The sequence below is a fragment of the Lissotriton vulgaris genome, chromosome 12 (assembly GCF_964263255.1).
Source record: "Lissotriton vulgaris chromosome 12, aLisVul1.2, whole genome shotgun sequence".
Taxonomy (NCBI): domain Eukaryota; kingdom Metazoa; phylum Chordata; class Amphibia; order Caudata; family Salamandridae; genus Lissotriton; species Lissotriton vulgaris.
The window spans coordinates 377,946,287-377,965,420 of record NC_141700.1 but is presented as its reverse complement, the minus strand read 5'-3'; positions in this window follow the sequence as shown (position 1 = coordinate 377,965,420).

Here is a 19,134-nt window from a genome sequence, read left to right as displayed (position 1 = left end):
ATCACTGATGACTTCTCAAATGACATCACTGATAAAATCACTGATAACATCTCATTTGACATGACTGATCACATCACTGATGATATCATTCATGTGATAATACCATGAACCTCTTCAGACTCTAATATAACCTTAGATACAATCAGTGTAAATAGACAGTCACAGACTGTCACTCATCCATGGAGTTACTCACACACCTAGTCAGTTATGCAAAAATCAATCACACCTCCATTTTCTCAACTATACAGTTATACACACCTTACTTATTCAAACATATACTAACACATTTACTTTACTCTCTTATACAATCCCTGATACATGTTCACAATGATCCATACAGCCACTCACACATTCACTGGCTCTTATGCACAGTTATTTATATATGTCAACTCTCACATGTACTGTGTTTTACTTATGTACTTACTTTGACATGTAGTACTGAGATATCCATTCACTCACTAATACACTCATGCACAGTCAACCGCCCATACAGTTGTTTGCACATGCACTTTTGAAACCATACATATAGTGAATCAACTACTCACACATCTATGTACAGAGTCACACACCTCCCAGCCACCCATACACACACACTCAGTTTCCCATACAAATACTTGGACAACCAATGAATAACCCATACAGTTACTCATATAGCTACTGATCAACATATGTAGCAGTTTGTAGAACAACAGATATAATGATGCACAAATTAAAACAGTTTAGTCACTAACCCATGCACTCAGTGAGACACATTTAATCACTCACTCATACAGTCAGTCATGCACCTACTAAATCCTTCATCCAGACACTTATACATCCACTCATTCTTCAATATGTAAGACATATTTTAACTTTACAGAAACATACAGTCACTGGATGTTGCCATCAGTGATGTCATCCGTGATGTCATTTGAGATGTCATCAGTGATGTCATCAGTGATGTCACTAACCATGTCATGAATGATGTAATATGTGACATCATCAGCAGTGGATTGCGGGTGCGCGATATATAGTTAGTGGAACTAACTATATATGAAATTTCAATGGTTTTGTGTGAGTAAAATAAGGTTTTGAAAAGGCTAATCCCTAACTATATATGGTCTATAACCAATGGTTTTTTCAGTGAATATATATATATATATATATATTACCTACTGGCGGTCGCCAGAAGGTATATATAGTTAGGATTTTTTTCCTATGGGACTTTTGAAAATTCTATGTCTAATAACTTTTACGTTTGTGGACGGAATCGGCTGAAATTTCCAGGAAAATGGCACATTTTGTTTCTGAGCAGCCCTTGAAAATTTGGGAGGGTTTCGTCAAGGGGAGGCCGAGAAAAAAAGGGGGTCCCAAAACGCGTTTTTCCCATGTTAATTTCCATAGGGCGTTTGGCCTCACTTTTAGCTCGAACGGCTGAATGGATTTGCACGAAACTTGGCAAAATTGTAGGGACTGTTAGCCCGATGTGCCTTTGCTGGGTCTCAATATATGTGCTCCAGTGGATTTTGAGAAATTAACGTTTTTAAAAATTTATATATCTGTGACAGCGTCCTGGATAGCGCACCAGTTCGCGTACTTTTTGCATAACGGAGCTTTGGGAAGCGAAGCTGATTGGCTCTCCGGTGTCTGTCAACATTCTAAACAGTCCGTGGCGGCCGCCATCTTGTCTCTCGGTAGGATCGAGAGACAAGAAGAGGTGAAAAACGAAGGGGGAATTTAATGAAAGGGGGCAAGGTAGACCCCTCTTGACCCCCTAGGAATGATGTTGGGGTTATTAAAGGGTCCCGTGGGGAAAATAAAAAAAAATTGATTTTTCACGGTAGAAGCGGTTCTCGGTTTGCGAACCGGGTCCCAAACTAACGGCTGAATGGATTTGCACGAAAGTTGGCAAAATTATAGGGACTGTTAGCCCGATGTGCCTTTGCTGGGTCTCAATATATGTGCTCCAGTGGATTTTGAGAAATTAACGTTTAAAAAACAGATATATCTGTGACAGCGTCCCAGATAGCGCTCCAGATCGCGTACTTTTCGTGTAACGGAGCTTTGCGTAGCGAAGCTGATTGGCTGTCCGGTGTCTGTCAACATTCTAAACAACAATTTAATGAAAGGGGGATAGGTAAACCCCTCTTGACCCCCTAGGAATGATGTTGGGGTTATTAAAGGGTCCCGTGGGGCAAATAAAAAAAAATGATTTTTCGCGGTAGAAGCGCTTCTCGGTTCGCGAACCGGGTCGCAAACTGGTAGAGAAACGTGAATTCACCATTTTGTGTTTCGATTTCATTTAATTACTAGGTATAAGGGGGTACGGGAGACGTATCCTGACCCCTTTTGTTTTCTGAGGGTGGCTGAGGAGGCTCATATATGTTGATACATGTCTTCCAGCGGCTGTGCGTGAGCGTTTTTTTTTTTTGCTGCGTGACGTCTGTTAACGTTCGATTCGATGGAAATCAGGAAGTGTTGACCGCCATTTTGTCACTGCGAGTAAATATTTTATTTGTTATAAATAAATCATTATTGATAAACATTGTCTGCGCCATCTTGCCTTTTTTGCAATGCCACACTTTTGTCGAGCACAGCAGCCATTTTAGATGCCTTGACCAGACCCACTGTCTGCACCCTCGCAAGCATCTCTCCCACGCACTGGTCACTCCCGCTCTCTTTCTCATGTATGGGCTAGAAACCTCCTCCCATCTGCGCTGTTCTTCTCTGAGAATCACACCCTGTGCCCGCCCGACACCTGCCTTTCACCCTATTCACTACCGCACCCTCTGACACTCCTCTTCCTCTGTGTCCGATTGTCCAGGCCCGTCCCAGGCTATCACCTAGCCCTGCAGATGTAGTTTATGGCCTCAACTGTAAAGAATCACCCCTCATCAAAGAAGTTACAGTAGATCAAGGCCCCCACCCGATGAGATCCGTCACACTACACGCGTTCCTGCAATCTGATAACCATCCTGTATTGTGATTGGAGAGGGGATTCTCACTGTGAGGGTGTGTGGGACCGAGCCTGAAGCGGAAGATTCCAGGGATGCCTTTTTGTACATCAAAGTCTTCACAATTATGTGTCACAATAAAAATATATAGCACTCACAAAAAAGTAGAAGGAAAATAACACTTTAATAACTTATAAATATATACATCGCAACAAAAACAGTAAACACCTTAAAACATTTTTTATTAAAACAGAAGCAACAATGGTCAGTAGTGGTCTGTTGTGCGAATAGTCCCAAGGCAGCATATTTACCTAGAGTGGTGCTGTGTAGGACATTCTGAATGGAAATTAACCAGAACTATAACCATCTACTTCCAATAATATAACTTTTATGCCCAAATTACGCAAAGATTTAGCTAATCTGCTAAAGGGGGGAGTCGCCATTTCTTTACAATAATCAATAATGAAAAATCAACATCAATAGGGTTGTCCGTATTCCCGATGCAGCACTATAGTGCAACATACACAGCACCTGGGGTGTCAAGAGTGAACAGGTCCTAGCTGCTTAACCAATGACTGACAAATGCTATATTAAACACTTACTATGTATAATACTTGCGTTCACAACAGTTTTACTTTACAAAACAGAACAAAAGATGTCCCCTGTAAGTAAACCCATATTAGCTGTTTCAGTTATTGAACATCCTAAGGTTTTATGACATGGGGAACAGTAGTGATATCCTGGGCGGGTGATGGAACTGGGTTTGTTAATGGAAAAACATCTACAGAGAAAACTATTGGTAAATTATACTTCTCCGGAAATTTAAAACTCACAAATGTTTTATTTGTGTAATCGTTTTATGAACATGTACATTAAAAAACTAAAAGAAAGGCCAAGAACGTCCCATGTGAAAGTGAATTTTATCTGGCAATTTTTTTCTTTTCCTTCTCATGAAAAGAAAGTTAAAGCCAGGTTCGTTACCTGCCTCATCTGCAAAAAAAAACTCTCGAGAGGGACCGAAAAAAAATATTGCTATGGTAATCATACCATGCATCGGCACATGGAGAGGTGGCACCCTTTTAATTATTCTAAAGCACAACTTCGAGATTTGGGGGATAACCCCCGACCGGCAAAAACATCCACCAATGACTTAGCAATAAGTGAGTCAGAGGCAAGGGAAACGGTCCCAAATCTGCAAAAGAACTTTGGGCAGATGAGATTGACTTGTGTAGCATGTGAAAAATTAATTTCATGCGGAGAGATCAGTATTACTTCAATAAATACAGTAATCAATGATGCATTAGAACTTAATATCAATTCATTTTCCGAACGTGTAATCAGTACCTGTCCCATGTCAATTCATTGTTCGAACTTATAATCAATACCCATCCCGGATCAATTCATTGTCCGAACATATAATCAGTAAAAAGTGCGACAAGTGCAACAAAATCATATCGATAATTCATTGTGAGCAAGTACCAAAAGTGTCGACAATTCTAACCTTCAATAAATACAGTAATCAATGATGCATTAGAACTTAATATCAATTCATTGTCCGAATGTGTAATCAGTACAAGTCCCATGTCAATTTATTGTTCAAACGTATAATCAATACCCATCCCGGATCAATTCATTGTCCGAACATATAATCAGTCTTATCCCATATCAATTCATGTGCTAAAAACTGCATACATATCTCATGATATTAAGGCTGAGCAATCGGGGCACAATAATTTCATTTGTACCGGCGCCATTTTGGGTGAGGCCAGGAAGGTCCAAGTATAGTCGAAATGTCTCCACCAACTCGTGGTTGGACCGGGACCTCTTTCGGCAGTCTAAAAGTTTTCGTTGAAGGGTAGTAGAGGGGACTGGCGACATGAACCATCAGTCAAAGAGGGGTGGGAGGCAAAAATCTTTCCTACCGGGTCATACTGGTGTCCCACCGGAACTGATCAAGTTGGTAGTCTTGCAGGATTTTGGTGATTTCAAGACTGAGGCCGGCGCCGGCATGAGAGCGCCGACGTCCCGCGGCTACGTCGTGGTCGTTCCGTGGGTGATCATGGCAGTCATTCCCCATTGGGGGTCAGGGGCCCCCGTGGCTCTTATAGAATCTTCAAAGTTGAGGAGAACGTTTCTGGATGCAGGACTCATTTTCTAGTTGAACTCAGAAGCGCCGTTGCACCGCAACAGTGGACGAGACCCCCGCTGGGTGAGCGGAGCATCATTGCCTCGCAATAGTGGACGAGACCTTTTGTCGGGTGAGTGCAGCGTCGCTGCATCGCAAGAGTGGAGAAACCCTTTTGTTGGGTGAGTGCAGCGTCGCTGCATCGCAAGAGTGGAGAAACCCTTTTGTTGGGTGAGTGGAGCGTCGCTGCATCGCAAGAGTGGAGGAACCCTTTTGTCGGGTGAATGCAGCGTCGCTGTATCGCAAGAGTGGAGGAACCCTTTTGTTGGGTGAGTGGAGCGTTGGGGGTGCAGCCGAGGGGCCCTCACCCGTGGGGGTGGGAGAGGCTTGTTCGCGCCGCCTCTCCCTCCCAGCGCACCCCACGCCGACACCTGGCATTGATATCCGTGATGTCCGGACCAGGCGATAAGAGGGGGAGGGGGTCAGAGGCAGAGGCAAGACATCCCCACCCGTGGTATGCAGGTCGCCGCTTCAGGCCCGAACGGGGAGCTCATATCAAGCCGGGGCCAGACCAGGAGATACGAGGGGGGGGGTCGGTGGCATGTGCAAGACATCCCCCCCGTTGTCGCAGCCATTATCTAAGAAAGAAGAAGAAGGCCTCGTCTTCCGGATGGGCGTAGCCGCGAACCTGTTGCACTTCGGGAGTTTCCGGAATGGGGTAGGTATCTGCTGATTTGTATTTATTTCATGTTACCGTTATTGGGCGTGGCGGGCGGTGGGACAGACATGCTTGGAGCAGTGGGGGGGTGGCGGAGCCTAGCTACCTTGTGGCTGCCGTAACGTCAAGCTTGGCTTCTTTCACCACTTTCATGTTTCTTATTTCTAGCGAAGTCAAAAACTCATCAGAGGCCTACTGATTTTGTTCGATTTCTTTCCCTTCCTTTCAAAGTGTGTTTCATGCTAAAGTTTCTGTTTAACAGGATACAGGGATTACTTCGTATTTTACATATGTCTTCTTTATTAGGGGTTCTCTCCGGTTGAGTCAGATGATGTACCTCTAATAAATGGTCCGGGTGGAACTAGTTTCTCAATCAGTGGGGAGTAGATGGGCATGACAGATTACAACGGGGGACAAAGGTCCGCATTACCCTTCCTTCACTACTTGCAAAGACTAGACAGAATATTTCTATTCCACGTTATTTGCAAACAGAGAGTACCTCGAAAGAACTATTCCTTGAACAATAAATGTCCAGCCAATCAATCAATCAGGCATGACGGATTACAACGGGGGACAAAAGTCTGCATTACCTATCCTTCACTATCTGCAAAGGGAGACAGAATATTTCTATTCTTCTCTGTTTGTAGACAGGGAATATCTCAAACAGCAATAATCGATAAAAAAATTAGTAGGATTATAACACTTTAATAACTTATAAATATATACATCGGAACAAAAACAGTAAACACCTTAAAACATGTTTTATTAAAACAGAAGCAACAATGACAACTAACAGTAGTGATATCCTGGGCGGGTGATGGAACTGGGATTGTTAATGGAAAAAGATCTACAGAGAAAACTATTGGTGAATTATACTTCTCCGGAAATTTAAAACTCACAAATGTTTTATTTGTGTAATCGTTTCAGGTCAAACGGATTGTGGGACAATGTTCACAATGGAAGAGTCACCAAAAGGCATTTGGATCGATGTTGCAGCAGGCTGCCATGTATATAGTTATTTAATAAAACGTTTTACCCTGTTACTTTGCTGGTGTGTTGTAAATATTTATAATATTTGCATAGGGTTTGTCGTTATTTTGGGTGGGGTGGGGTGGGCGGCGGAGTCGAGCTGTCTTGCAGCCATCATGGTGTGGAGCTAAGTTCATCTTAGTAGTTTCGTATTTCTCATGAGGGGTTGTTCTTAATGTTTCTATTTTAGCGAGGTCAAAAAAAGATCCCATTAGTGGCCTACTGATTTTGCTCGATTCCTTTCGTTTTTTTAAACGATTTTTCACTATCTGCAAAGACTAAACAGAGTATTGCGACTCTGTGCTTGTTTGTAAATACAGAATGAACCAAAGAGAACCAATTCTAAAACAGTAAATGCTTGGATAGCAATCAATCAAATAGAGAGAGAAGCAGGCACGACGGATTACAACGGGGGCAAAGGCCTGCGTTAACTACCCTTCTCTATCTGCAAAGAGAGAGTACTGCTAAGAGAAAAGAGGGGGGGGTAGGGGGGGGGCAGCGTTCAAAGCACATCAGCGTGCATAAACACGAAAATGTTTTTACCTATCATGTACTTGACATTTGACAGCTTTTGATATTTGCTATTAAAAAACCATTGAAATTCAATGAAAAAACCATAGGTTTTAGCCCATATATAGTTAGGGATTAGCATTTACAAAACCTTATTTTACTCGCATAAAACCATTGAAATTTGCATATATAGTTAGTTGCGCTAACTATATATCGCGCACCCGCAATCCACTGCTGATGATGTCACATATTACATCATTCATGACATGGTCAGTGACATCACTGATGACATCATCCAGTGGATGTCTGTTTCTGTAAAGTTAAAATATGTCTTACACATTGAAGAATGAGTGGATGTATAAGTGTCTGGATGAAGGATTTAGTAGGTGCATGACTGACTGTATGAGAGAGTGATTAAATGTGTCTCACTGAGTTCATGGGTTAGTGACTAAACTATCTTAATTTGTGCATCATTATATCTGTTGTTCTATGAACTGCTGCATGTGTTGATCAGTAGCTATATGAGTAACTGTATGGGTTATTGATTGGTTGTCCAAGTATTTGTATGGGAGAGTGAGTGTGTGTGTGGGGGTGGCTGGGAGGTGTGTGACTCTGTGCATACATGTGTGAACAGTTGATTCACTAGATCTATGGATTCAAAACTGCATGTGGAAACAGCTGTATGGGTGGTTGACTGTGTACGAGTGTATTGGTGAGTGAATGGATATCTCAGTGCTACATGTCAAAGTAAGTACATATGTAAAACACAGTACATGTGAGAGTTCACATATATAAATTACTGTGCATAAGAGCCAGTGAATGTGTGAGTGGCTGTATGGATCATTGTGAACTTGTATCAGGGATTGTATAAAAGAGTAAATATGTGTTAGTATATGTTCGAATAAGTAAGGTGTGTATAACTGTATAGTTGAGGAAATGGAGGTGTGATTGATTCTTTGCATGACTGACTAGGTGTGTGAGTAACTCCATGGATGAGTGACAGTCTGTGAGTGTCTGTTTACACTGAGTGTATCTAAGGTTATATCAGAGTCTGAAGAGGTTCATCGTATAATCACATGAATGATGTCATCAGTGATGTGATCAGTAATGTAAAATGAGATGTCATCAGTGATGTCATCAGTGATGTCATTTAAGATGTCATCAGTGATGTCATTTGAGATGTCATCAGTGATGTCATCAGTGATGTCACTGACCATGTCATGAATGATGTAATATGTGACATCATCAGCAGTGGATTGCGGGTGCGCGATATATAGTTAGCGCAACTAACTATATATGCGAATTTCAATGGTTTTATGCGAGTAAAATAAGGTTTTGTAAATGCTAATCCCTAACTATATATGGGCTAAAACCTATGTTTTTTTCATTGAATATATATATATATATATATATATATATATATATATATATATATATATATATATATATATATATATATATATATTACCTACTGGCGGTCGCCAGTAGGTATATATAGTTAGGATTTTTTCTCTATGGGATTTTTGAAAATTCTATGTCTAATAACTTTGGCGTTTGTGGACGGAATTGGCTGAAATTTTCAGGAAAATGGAACATTTTGTTTCTGAGCAGCCCCTGACAATTTGGGGGGGTTTCATCAAGGGGGGGCCGAGAAAAAAGGGGGGTCCCAAAACGCATTTTTCCCATGTTAATTTCCATAGGGCGGTTGGCCTCACTTTTAGCTCGAACGGCTGAATGGATTTGCACGAAACTTGGCAAAATTGTAGGGACTGTTAGCCTGATGTGCCTTTGCTAGGTCTCAATATATGTGCTCCAGTGGATTTTGAGTAATTTAGGTTCAAAAAAATATATATATCTGGGCGGAGCCTAACCACACATCTGATCTGATTGGCTGTCAGCACTTCATCCAAGAAGTGTTGGCAGCCATCTTGGGACCAATATACATGATAGCACCTCATTAAAAAGCATTGTAGTTAATAGAGGGTTTTAGGACTTTAGTTACATTATAAATCATTTGTTGATGGTACCATACTCGTTTTAGGAATTGTGGTTGGTTCTAAAGTGATTTTACCATGTGAAAAAACCTTCTGCTGTGATATCATGAATATTGTTTGAAAGAAAACTAATATCTCATGATTTTCCCACAGTGGTTTGGAAGGGGATCTATAAGCTAAACTGAAAGCATATTTTCTGTAAATTCACATTATCTTTCTCAGTCATGTGAAAATGAAGTCTGACATTCTCAGTAAAACATGTACATCCAACAAGGACAGAGACTGTCAGTTGATTCCTTTGTGTTCTACTGCAGCCTCCTAGAGTGTTCTAAAGAACAACTAGAGCGCTAACAGTCCTACTTATTACAAAGGTATGGCACACCTGAAGCCATCTTGATTGGAATAAAGTGGTAACTCTTAAAACATTTAATTTAAAAAGAAACAACATGAAGGGGTATATTTTGCCATAGAAAGTATGATTAGTGCTGCAGAATGAAAAATTAGGGCACATTTTGAGTGACTTCTCAAATCCTTTTCTATTTCATTAAAACATTCTGACATGCAGTCTCCCAAAATGGCCACCAGAGACAAAAGAGCCCAAATGTAGCCCAAATATCACCCAGATGTAGCCCAAGTATAGCCCAATGACAGAATGTCCCAGAGTGTTCTAAAGAACAACTAGAGCACTAACAGTCCTACTTATTACAAAGGTATGGCACACCTGAAGCCATCTTGATTGGAATAAAGTGGTAACTCTTAAAACATTTAATTTAAAAAGAAACAACATGAGGGGGTATATTTTGCCATAGAAAGTATGATTAGTGCTGCAGAATGAAAAATTAGGGCACATTTTGAGTGACTTCTCAAATCCTTTTCTATTTCATTAAAACATTCTGACATGCAGTCTCCCAAAATGGCCACCAGAGACAAAAGAGCCCAAATGTAGCCCAAATATCACCCAGATGTAGCCCAAGTATAGCCCAATGACAGAATGTCCCAGAGTGTTCTAAAGAACAACTAGAGCGCTAACAGTCCTACTTATTACAAAGGTATAGCACACCTGGAGCCATCGTGATGGGAATAAAGTGGTAACTCTTAAGACATTTAATTTAAAAAGGAACAAAATGAGGGGGTATATTATGCAATAGAAGGTATTATTAGTGCTGCAGAAAGAAAAATTAGGGCACATTTTGAGTGACTTTTCAAATCCTCTTCTATTTCATTAAAAAATTCTGACATGCAGTCTCCCAAAATGGCCACCAGAGACAAAAGAGCCCAAATGTAGCCCAAATATCACCCAGATGTAGCCCAAGTATAGCCCAATGACAGAATGTCCCAGAGTGTTCTAAAGAACAACTAGAGCGCTAACAGTCCTACTTATTACAAAGGTATGGCACACCTGAAGCCATCTTGATTGGAATAAAGTGGTAACTCTTAAAACATTTAATTTAAAAAGGAACAAAATGAGGGGGTATATTTTGCCATATGAATTATGATTAGTGCTGCAGAAAGAAAAATTAGGGCACATTTTGAGTGACTTCTCAAACCCTCTTCAATTTCATTAAAAAATTCTGACATAGTCTCGCAAGATGGCCACCAGAGACAAAAGAGCCTAAATGTAGCCCAAATATCACCCAGATGTACCCCAAGTATAGCCCAATGACAGAATGTCCCAGAGTGTTCTAAAGAACAACTAGAGCGCTAACAGTCTTACTTATGACAAAAGTATGGCACACCAGAAGCCATCTTGATTGGAATGAAGTGGTAAGTCTGAAAACACTCAATTTAAAAAGGAACAACATGAGGGGGTTAATTTTGCCATAGAAAGTATGATTAGTGCTTCAGAAAGAAAAATTAGGGATCATTTTGAGTGACTTCTCAAATCCTCTTCTATTTCATTAAAAAAATTCTGACATGCAGACTGAAACATGCACTTTGAATACCAGCAGCAGACGTCCCTGGTGAGCAGTAGCTTTACTACAGTGATCAAATGTGCAACTAGAGTGCTAACATTCAGAATTTATGGCAAATGTGTGACACATCTGAATGCCTTCTTGATGGAACCAAAGTAAACAAGCATTGAAAATGCAATAGATCTCGCCCTCATTTAAGTTAAAGCCATTCTGTTTGTAATGAGGTGGCTTTTTAGCTTTGCTTTTATTAGTGTTTTTTCAACTTTCATGTAAATAGCGCACCGTTTTCACCAAATCGACTTTGCCCAAGCACACCCTTCCCTTCGGCCAACAAATCCCAAAAATTCGGCACACCTGCCGATCCACTCTCCCTACAGCTCACCCAAGCCCCGTCCCTCTAGCGCAACTGGAACATCCCAAATTCACCTTCTCCATGCGCACCAAAAACTCCCATTGAATAACATGACAATTCGCTACTCCGCACAAAAATTGCTCTTTAAAGCACTTCCACTGCTCCAATCCGCTTCAAACTTGGCTGGACACTAGTTCCAGCGATTCCCTAACATCTCACCAAAAATCAGCTCAATCCATCCACTGGAACGGGGACGAATTTCAACCCGAATACGCGCCCCCCGCAAACACAAAAAAAAGCCATAAAACGGCCAAATCTCGACCAAAAACCGCCAAAATCCCTCAAAACCTTGCCAACACCAATACGCACGAAACTGAACTGGCCCCTCAGCCCTAGGCTCCGGGAACCCTACTTAATTGACCCAAAAGCCCTAAAAAAGCAACATAATACACAAGTGCATGTGGAAACAGCTGTATGGGCGGTTGACTGTGTGCATGAGTGTATTGGTGAGTGAATGGATATCTCAGTGCTACATGTCAAAGTAAGTACATATGTAAAACACAGTACATGTGAGAGTTGACATATATAAATAACTGTGCATAAGAGCCAGTGAATGTGTGAGTGGCTGTATGGATCATTGTGAACTTGTATCAGGGATTGTATAAGAGAGTTAATATGTGTTAGTATATGTTTGAATAAGTAAAGTTTGTATAACTGTATAGTTGAGGAAATGGAGGTGTGATTGATTCTTTGATTGACTGACTAGGTGTGTGAGTAACTCCATGGATGAGTGACAGTCTGTGAGTGTCTGTTTACACTGATTGTATCTAAGGTTATATTAGAGTCTGAAGAGGTTTATCGTATTATCACATGAATGATATCATCAGTGATGTGATCAGTAATGTCAAATGAGATGTCATCAGTGATGTCATCAGTGATGTCATTTGAGATGTCATCAGTGATGTCATTTGAGATGTCATCAGTGATGTCATCAGTGATGTCACTGACCATGTCATGAATGATGTAATATGTGACATCATCAGCAGTGGATTGCGGGTGCGCGATATATAGTTAGTGCAACTAACTATATATGGAATTTCAATGGTTTTGTGTGAGTAAAATAAGGTTTTGTAAATGCGAATTCCTAACTATATATGGTCTATAACCTATGGTTTTTTCAGTGAATTTTCAAGGTTTTGTAAATGCTAATTCCTAACTATATATGGTCTATAACCTACGGTTTTTTCAGTGAATATATATATATATATATATATATATATTTATATATATATATATATATATATATATATTTATTTACTTGAAGACAAGTGAAAATTTTCTTATTCAGATTAAAGGCGACTGGTGCTGATTATGGACTGCTTCATAAATGTTCGATGGCGAAATGTATTCTATATTCCACCTTCAGAACACTGGTACAGAATATAGAATTCAAAATGCTTAATCTACAGTTCAACTAGCTTCGAAATGAGATAGATAATCTCTGGTGTCAAGTCCTGTGCCCAGAACACAAGGGCATAATTACTAGAAATATGTAGTCTCTGAATGTGGAGTATTGAAGCAAAATTCACTCCCTGAGCATTTAAGTACTATACTGTTCTTACCCGAGCTCTCTCGCTGACCAGAAAGAGAGAGATAGGGCAACTGCTACCTTGAACAAAACGGGAACCTTCCTCGCTGAAATACCGGAATACGAGCGAAGGGATATACTCAAAACAGGAAGACCAGACGAAGCTCTCTGGACTCAGGAAACTCTGAGGAACGCAGACTGAAGAAAAGGCTGCTTCTCAGTCAGCACGACGGTTGAAGTGCGCAGCATTCTAATCGCTCGCGCTTCACCAAACCTCTGTCAGCTGGGAAAGGGGAAAACGACTAGAACGCTAACTACGGACAAAGCGTGGAACAAAAGCAAGGAGAACCGAGTGTTCTAATCAAATAGGTGATGTCTGCAAAAGGTTCTGGCAAGTCTCTGAGTCCACCCCCATGTAGAATGTAACACAGTATAACCATTTCTGATTCTGAAAACGGGAACTTGAAATGAGCATTGAGGGACCACCTGCTCAGTCCTGACAGCGCCATTTTGGATCTTGCTGCGTGATCGCGCGAGAGTTTTTTCGACCGCGAGTACGTCATTGCGGCCCGCCATCTTGCACAGCGAGAATTTGACAACGCAAGTACGTCATAAGGGCCCGCGATCACGCATCGCGGGTGTAAACAATTGCGAACACGTAGATGTGGCGTGCAGCTGACTTCCGGCGGGAGATTTGAACAGCTCGCTTTCCCCAACTTGCAAAAATTGCAATTCTGCACAAAAAATCCACCAGAGGCAGCATAAACCTTCTGAAAATGATGATTTTGACCAGAATAACTCCTCGGATTGACATTTGGCTGCACTTTTTTGTGCGAGGAGTCCATTTCTGGGGGGTGGGAGGAAGGAAGTACCCCAGAGTCTCCAACTTCCTGTTCCTGTCCAGCAGGCTCCTCCCAGTGCTTTGTCCATGTCCTGGTCACTTTTCATTTGGATTTGTAGCTGGAGCTGGAAGGATTACTTTTTGTGGCTGCTGCTGGATATTTGTATTTGAGGACTTTTTGGACTTTGGATCACTTTTGGATTTGGGATTTTACAAGTAAGTTGGAGTTGTTTGTTTTGGGCATTGCAGTTGCTGCAACTACAATGTAAAAACTATTTCACAACTTTAAAAAATATATATTGTGGGTAGCCACAGTATCCAGTAGGACCAGGGTTAGTCATGGGTGCATGATACAACTGTTTCTGTGAGTTTTGTTGAACTTAAATCTCATTTATGTCATGGAATTTTAGCTCACTGTTATATGTGGGATTAAAAACAAAATTGGGGTGCCTGTAAAGCCACACTAGCCAGTAGGCCCAGGGGTACTCAGTGGTGCATGGACGAAGTCTTGCTATGGGGTGTCTTGAATTTAAACATCATTGAGGGCATGGATGGCATTGGATTGCGGTGATTTTTCCGACTTTTTGGGGTGTTTTTGGGGCCTGGCCATGTGGGCGGGGGACATTTTGAGGCCTGGTCCAGGCAGGGCTTGGCCATGTGGCTGGGGGTCAAGGGGCTATTTTGAAGCTAGGCGGTGTGCTCAGGCCTGCACCCAGTTTGCCTTTTTTTAATCCATTATGCCCAGGGGTACTCAGTGGTGCGTGAACCAAGTCTTTCTGTGGGATGTCTTGAATTTAAACATCATTGAGGGCATGGATTGCATTGGATTGTGGTGATTTTTGTGTGTTTTTGACTTTTTGGGGTGTTGTTGGGGCCTGGCCATGTGGGTGGGGGCCATTTTGAGGCCTGGTCCAGGCAGGGCCTGGCCATGTAGCTGGGGGTCAAGAGGCCATTTTGAAGCCAGACAGTGTGCTCAGGCCTGCAACCAGTTTGACTTGCTTTCATCCATTATGCCCAGGGGTAGGGAGTGGTGCATGAAACAACTCTCTCTGTGTGGTCTCTCTTCTATTAATGTAAACATCCAATTTTGATTAGAATTGCAATTTTTATTTTGGGTCTTTGGGTGTGTTGTAATAATAATAAATGCCTACTTGCAAATATTAATTGAAGCACGACATATGCAACATTTATTTAACTGATGTTCCTCTGGCTTCCTTTGCTTTTAGGTGAACAAGAGAACCACATCAGTCCTCTTTCATCATTCATCAGTGCCGGGAAGAAGTCCTGCAGTGGTGCGTGCAGCACAACGTCACATGATGTCACGTGTGACCACAGACAACTCTGCAACTCGTCCAACTGCGGTCTGCTGTTCTGACATCTGAAGAAGATGGGCCCAAAGAAAGGTGGCCGTAACTCCTCCACCAAGAAAGTTGCCAGTGCGACTGCCAGTAAGAAGGAGCCGAAGAAGCAAGTGGCGCCACTTACCAAGGAGACTGGTGTGCCCACAGACACTTTTTTCGGGGAAAAAAAACTATGCCTACAGCAGCTAGGTCCGCCGGGGACCAAGCTGGGAGCAGCACCTCCGCTTCATTGGGCTCAGTGCCACCACACCAAGTTAGGTTCAAGACCATGAGTGCTGCAGAGGCAGCCACTTTAATTGCTCAATCACTATCGACCAGTGATGTTGGCTCATTGCAAGAAAGTAGCATCCAATCAAAGCAGGGTGTCATCTGACGAGTGTTCAACAACCACAGCTGCAACGACAACCACAGGTGCAACTAGTACAAGTGCAAGTACATGCGCAAGGAGAGGCGCAAGTAGAGGCGCAAGTAGAGGCGCAAGTAGAGGAGCAAGTAGAGGCACAAGTAGAGGCGCAAGGAGAGGCGCATGGAGAGGCGCAACTAGAGGCGCAACTAGAGGCGCATGGAGCGGCACAACTGCCTACAATTCTTGTTCCTCCAGAAGTAGGTGCACAGCAGTAAATCGAGATTCAAGCGGAGGTATCATCCGAGGAAGCCACTCCTGCTGATGATGATACATTGTCTTCCAGATCCCCAGCAAGAAAAAGGTCAAGGAGGGCTACTACTACTACAAGTTCTTCTCCAAGCCCCTTACTTCTGATGATCTTGATGTTGATTGGAACCCACCAATGCAGTCTGAGAGTGAGGCACGCCATGAGCTGACAAAGGTAGCTAAGCCTAAAAGGAAGGTTCCGCAAGGCTTTCACTTATGGGTGATGACGACGAACAAGAAGTGGTGTATTCTGGTGCTGATGAACAGTCTGACGACGACGACCCAGTAATCACAGTCGTCACTCCATCCCCAGTGGGCATGCAGCAGGCAAACATTTTTACCCTATCTCGAATTGCTGCTGAGCGGAATGTGGGTGGCGTGCCACTGGTACCACCACCAACGTAGTTAACTACTACACCAACATGACCTACAGCTGCCATATTTTCTCGTCAGAAGGGCCGTCAGGGACCTCCGTCCAGCACGACCTCTATTACCTCAAGTAGTGGTGCTGTAAGTGCACAACAGAGTCAAATTCAGCCACGCCCATCCTCCACTTCATCTGGCATTGAAAGTAGCACCTCCACCACCACCAGCCATCTCCAGTCCCCAGTTTGGGACTTCTTTAGTGTTAGCAAAAAGATGGAAAACATGGTCGTTTGTTTGATTTGTTAAACTGTAATTAGTCGGGGTAAGCTTGGTACCAACTATGGTACCGGAGGCCAGAGAGGTCATCTCCAAAAACACCACACTATCATTTGGGAGGCGCACCTAAGGAAGATACGGGAAGCCAAAAGTACAACAAATCCAAATGTATCCATTCATTTTGCATCTGATGATGATGACGAGGGGGCGATCGTGCAGGGGGTAAGTGAAGAAGTGACAGACATTTTTTCTGGTACACCCAGTACCCCTGGCAGCAGCACTGCAGTGGTAGCGCCCACACCCTCTACCCCAGCAAAATGTATGAGGCACGCTAAGAGTCTGGGAGAGACAACAATACGAAAAAGTACATCAATGAGACTAACTGGGTTGAAGAAGTCTGCATCATCATCATCATCATCATCACGTATGAAAACGGTCCAGACCACCATTAAAAGCATGTTTTGGTCGGATGCGCCATTTGAACGCAACCACCCTACGTCTTTATAATGCAATGCTGGCTAAAATGTTAGCGTTGGACCTTCTTCCTTTTTCTTTCGTGGAAGGGGTGGGTTTTCTAGAAATTGTGGCAACAGTCTGCCCTAAATGGAAGGTTCCTAGCCGGTCCTATTTTGCCGGAGTTGCGGTTCCAGCACTACATCAAGATGTGCTGGAGGTGATTGGGCTTTGCAGAAGAGTGCTGTTCACACTATCCACTTGACAACAGACATATGGACCAGTTGCCAAGCCCTTGATTACTTGTGCATCACTGCACACTGAGTCTCTTTTGCTGGGGTTAGAGACAAGTTATGTGTAGGTGTTAACCCGGACACAGGTTTTCAAGCTACTCGGAAACATGCAACAGTAGCCATGTTTGCCATGGAGAAATCTCATACTGAACTAAACCTTTCGGATGAGTTTCAGAGTAAGGTCTATGAATGGCTGCATCCAAGAAAGTGCACGATTGGTTATGTTTCCACTGATAATTGCAGTAATATAGTTAAGGCTATGCATGATGGTAGCTATTTCAGAGTGCTGTGTTTGGGGCACAGTATTAACATTGTTGTGCAAGATTTCTTGAAAAAAGAAAACACAGTCAGCAAGTTACTGACCACCTGCTGAAGAATCTGCACACATTTCAGCCATTCTTTTAAGGCCCGGAAGCATCTGAGAAACATGCAACGTGAACGTAGACTGCCAGTCAGAGGACTCATCCAGGAGGTGGTAACACGTTGGAACTCAACCATCTACATGCTTGAGTGTCTGTCTGAGCAATGCTTGGTAATCAATGAGTATGTATTTGCACAGGGTTCTACTATGAAAGATATGAGGCTAGAGATGGAGGAATGGATGCTAGTTAAAATCCTGACTGACATGCTTCGTCCTTTTGAGGTCTTAACGCGTGAAGGCAGCAGGGAGGACTTTACTTTGGGCAAAGCTATCCCTTTGTTGCGCATGCTAGAGAACCAACTGAAGGCAATGTCTTCAACGTTCAAAGGTGAGACTGACAAGCAAGTTGCATATCAGTTCGCTGTGAGATTATTAACCCGCCTAATTGACAATGAAAGACTTAAAAAAATACATACAGAACAACATTACATTTGTGCCACTATTCTGGATCCTCAGTACAAAAAGGCAGTTTCCAGCAAATCATTCATTCCTTTTAATGAAGCAGTTGTTTCAAAGTACAAACATTGGCTAGCTCTGTCAGCCATTCGGTTCGAAAAAGAGTGGTAGAAAATTGAAGGACCCGGCAAAAGTACTACTGAATCAGCAGGCCATCCAGGCGTCAAGGTCCACTTCTGAATCTGTGGTCGAAGGCAGTCATTTTCCCTCACAGCCGTTACCGACACCAGCAACGGTATCATCATCCTCACCTGCACCAGGCCCAGCTATAATATTGTCGGAAGCGGATTGTCTAACTCATCATGGGTTTGCTCGTTCCAGAGATGTAAAGGCCACATACGGTACGCAAAGTGGAGCACCCCTGGAGAACCTTGAGTGGATGGTGCAGGCCTATCTGGATGGCCCAGCAGAGGTCATTGTTAATCAGAACCCATTGCTGTATTGGTATGGAAAAAGGCCTCTATGGCCACTGATTACCAACCTGGCTCTAAATTATTTTTCTTGCCCACTCGCAAGCGTGTCTTCTGAACCTGTTTTCAGTGCTGCTGGTGCCATTGTAACTTCAAAAAGGACCCGCCTCTCGTCCAAAAATGTGGAGAGGTTAACAATAATCAAGACGAATCAGCACTTCATACCACCAGATTACAAAATACGTGAATGCACGCAGAAAAAAGAGGACACCGACTTAGGTGACGGAAGTTCTTCTCTGTTAGCTGACCTACTCCCGTCTCAATTCACAGAGTTTGAGGATCAGCTCTACTTCCCTGACACCTGGGCCTGAAACTGACTTCCTTTTTTTTTGGTGCTGACTCTTTATTCACTTTTACTCCTGTGTGTCTTTCTTTGTTTTGCA